This window comes from Carassius gibelio, chromosome A19 (assembly GCF_023724105.1).
Source record: "Carassius gibelio isolate Cgi1373 ecotype wild population from Czech Republic chromosome A19, carGib1.2-hapl.c, whole genome shotgun sequence".
Classification (NCBI taxonomy): Eukaryota; Metazoa; Chordata; class Actinopteri; order Cypriniformes; family Cyprinidae; genus Carassius; species Carassius gibelio.
The window spans coordinates 30,189,040-30,193,451 of record NC_068389.1 but is presented as its reverse complement, the minus strand read 5'-3'; the positions used below and the strand labels follow the sequence as shown (position 1 = coordinate 30,193,451).

Below are 4,412 nucleotides of genomic sequence, written 5' to 3'. Positions count from 1 at the left end.
CATCCAAAATTTGTTTCTCCCGCTTCCTCATTCTCCATCTCACTCTCACTCGTTTCTGCTACGTCGCATCCTCCCATTACCGTAAGTCGGCGCATCAACCCAGAACGCACCTCAGTCCCCTCCATCGCTCCGGTCCTCGAGATCCACTTTCCTGCAGAGTTTAGATCTAACTCTAATCAAACACACCTGAGCATGCTAATCAATGCCAATGAATGTTTGGGATCATTAGAAAATCACAGGCAGGTGACTTTGATCAGGGTTGGAGCCAAACTCTGCAGCGCATTGGACCTCAGCCGGCAGCCATATCACCCTGGAGCCCAAGACCGGTTTCCCACTGAAGCTAAGCAGGGCTGAGCCTGGTCAGTACCTGGATGGGAGACCTCCTGGGAAAACTAGGTTGCTGCTGGAAGAGGTGCTAGTGAGGCCAGCAGGGGGTGCTCACCCTGTGGTCTGTGTGGGTCCTAGCGCCCCAGTGTAGTGATGGGGACACTATACTGTCAACAAGCACCGTCCTTCGGATGAGACGTTAAACCGAGGTCCTGACTCTCTGTGGTCATTAAAAATCCCAGGATGTCTTTCGAAAAGAGTAGAGGTGTGACCTCGGCATCCTGGCTCAATTCGCCCATTGGCCTCTGACCATCATGGCCTCCTAACAATCCCCATATCTGCTGATTGGCTTCATCAGTCTGTCTCCTCTCCATCAGTAAGCTGGTGTGTGGTGGGCGTTCTGGCGCAATATGGCTGCCGTCGCATCATCCAGGTGGATGCTGCACACTGGTGGTGGATGAGGAGATACCCCCTGACAATGTAAAGCACTTTGAGTGTCTAGAAAAGCGCTATATAAATGTAACAAATTATTATTAATTATTATAATTATTACCTCCAGGGCAAGATTTGAGGAAGGGGGCTCTAGGCTAACATTAGATTGAGCTGCCATGTAAAGTTATTACATACATATCTCAGATGATGAGCCATGTTTGAGGTTGGTGAATGTTGAGCATATGTCTTGTCTATGTCAAATACAATATTACCACACAGCCTTTTAATTAGCAGAATAACCATGGCAGATAGTTAAACATGCAAATACAAAAGAAAACCAAACTGGACATGAGAACAGCTATATATTAAGGATGCAATCAAACATTTGGAGTTGGGAAAAGAACAATAACAAATAGCACTTACAAATAAATAACATTAGCACTTACAAATACAGCTCGTTTTGTGATGCATTTGAATTTCACTGACATAATCAATAAATCTCACATACAAAACATCATCAAATGTCCACCATGAATGCCTCCAGCTGTGTCAGACATCTCTGGTCACATGACTTCCTGTGCTCATTAATGTCAGGTAATGTGAGGTTTTCAGACAGGATGTGAGTGATTATTAGACAGCTCTGACATGATGATTTATGAGGGACCTTCCACAAACAAACCCAAAGGATGAAACAATTCTCTGATTGAATATTAGAAATATTTAGAGAAGTGTGAGCGTTGAAACATCCTTATATTTATTAAAGAACGGCTGGATGTCTGTGACATTGAGAGGGTTATTATAATTAACTAAAACTGAAACTAGAAACCAATGAAATATTTAATTACATAAAATAAAATACATGTTAAGTGAAAGATAACATAAAAACATTTTATTTCAGCTAGTTACCAAGGCAACATTTCTTGTTTTAGTCTAATTTGATGAAATAATACTAAAATAATTGAAACTAAGCCTAAAGCCTATATACATATACATATATATATACATATATACATATACATATACATGAGAGAGAGAGAGAGAGAGAGAGAGAGAGAGAAACAAGCACAAAATCAACAGAAACAGAGGAGAAATCAGCGGATCAGAAGAGAGATGAATCGCATTGAAGATTCAAACAAAGATACAGTTACTTATTGATTCCAAACAAGATCAAACAAGACATTTGCATATAAAAAGCTGCAGCACTGTAAAAAAAAAAAAAAAAAAAACAATAGAAAAACGATCGACCTAACTTGCAGCATAAAAGAGGTATTTGTGTTCTGAAACTGAAGAAATATTATTAAAAACAAAGAATAATGAATGGCACCATGATAAAACTCATTCACTGTCTGAACCTGTGAATTCAGATGGGAATTAAATGGTCTTTTTCTTCTTTTCACTCTAGAAAGATCATCTAAAAATGTCCCATGTCACTCATTCACCCTCTGAACAAGTCGTGGTTTCTAGATTTACTATAGTAGCTGATAAAAGAAGAGCTAAAATGCTCTCAAGATTCCGTTTGCAGAAACCAACTGCAACTTTAACGATAATGGCAAACTCTGAGAACCATTGATACAAAAATAATGTTTGAAAACATTAATACTCAGCGCTACATTAGAAAAACAAAGAAGTAGATCGTAATTATTTATTGATTCCTAATTAGCACCAAATCTCATTGTTAATACATGATGACGAGTTTCACACAACAGAGCACTAGTTTAACCCTCACAACGCATTTCAACCCGAAAGAGATACTTTTACATTTATTTATTTTTTTTAACCGCAAGGTTTTCAGTAAGGGAATGAAACTTTGCTAACCCTTTTAGATCCTCAAACCTCAAAATAACATCTTTTTATTTATTTATTTTTTATTTATTTTCAAGATTTTTCCAGTTATTTTTAAAGAGATAGAACATGCTTCATGTTCGGGTCATTTTTGACCCAGGTATGTATGTATGTATATATATATATATATATATATATATATATATATATATATTAGGGGTGTAACGGTTCACAAAATTCACGGTTCGGTTCGGTTCGATACACTGGTGTCACGGTTGGGTTCGGTACGATTCGGTACGTTTTAGATACAGCAAAAAGAAAAAAATTGGCACATAAATTTCCTTGATTTTTTTTTAAATGTTTTATTTATTAAAACTAACAAAGTATGTGTGTTTTTTTTTTGTTTTTTTTTTTTACATTGAACAATGATGGAGCTATTCTTTACCCATCTTCTATGGTGTTTTCTTAGCAGCATACTGTATAAAACAAAAATAGCTCCTTATAAAAAAAATTAAAAATTAAATGTAATATTGTTGTAGTAGTTATGAACAGATACAAAGATGTAACTCTTTTTATACGGAACTCTATAACTCTTTATATTGAGTGTGTTTTTACTCAATTGGTTCTCTATAGGGCTTATGTTTTTTGGAACAAAGCAGGAATTACGGTCTGGCTGAAATGGGCTTGTGAAGGAATATTTAAACGGGGCTCAATTACATTAAGCATGTTCTTAAAACCTGCGTTTTCCACTACAGAGTAAGGTCTCATATCCGCGGCTATAACGTAAATGCACCATTCGCTGCGGTGATGTCCGTATACGGAGCCCGGGACGTCACCTGTAGGAGAAAAAAAAATCAATCCGTGGCGACGGTTTTGCAATCCGTCCCCTCAGTTTATAAACCGTACTTACAAATTCATAAACTGTTCACTCGGTTTAACAAATCGTGTCCACGGATTAACAAACCGTGCCCACGAATTTCCAATCCGTGCGCTCAGATTTTGTAAACCATACCCCCGGTTTTTGAATCCGTACCCACGAATTCATAATCCGTGCTCACGCTTTCGCAATCTGTTCCCTCGGATTTGTAAACCGTACTCACGGATTCATGCAGCAAACTCCTACGTGTTAACATACAGTTTTATTCAATATTATTATGTGGAATAGGTTTACAGCAAAGTGTCTTATGTGATTCTCTATCAAGTGTAGTACGAGGTGGAATACAAAGATTTAATAAGAAAGATGTGCATTAAAATCTTTTTCAATTGCTGATAATCTATAATAGCACTTGATTATTATTGTGCAATAAACCTGGCATTGTGACTGACTCTGGAGTAATTTTTTCCTTTTAAAAGATTCTTATGCATAACCTGTTTAATAATATAAAATAATGAGACAATTTATAATTTTCATTTGTAGGCTAAATAAAAAATAAAATTATTCGTGAATTTCTTTATTTTTAAATAACCTTTGACAGTTTTGGAAATGCTTGTGTACAATTCTTTCTTAACATGAAGACTTATTTTTGTGATTTTATTATACTAAGCTCCACCCACCTCACCCCACCTACCGGAGTTAGATGCATGTTTCACTGTTAAGTGTAAAATGCGTGTCAGTTTTCAAATCCGAGGGAACATATTGCGAAAGCGTGCGCCTCTCCTACAGGTGACGTGCGGGGCTCCGTGGTACCGAGCCTTCAGCGCGTACTGAGTGAGCGAGCGCCTGACTGAGTAGCCTAACATAAACAAGTTGGTGTTTTTTTTTCTTCTTCGGGGGTGTCAGGGGCGTTGCCTGTTACGTCGTTTGGGTTATTGGGCTACCTTGTTGAACACATAACATTATATTTCACACACCTTTTTTTTATATATATAAT

The 4,412-nt window shown here is 37.4% G+C and overlaps 1 pseudogene; it reads left to right on the top strand.

Moving 5' to 3' along the window:
* Positions 1-292: 292 nt before the first annotated feature.
* Positions 293-409, top strand: LOC127937609 (uncharacterized; annotated as a pseudogene).
* Positions 410-4,412: the final 4,003 nt, after the last annotated feature.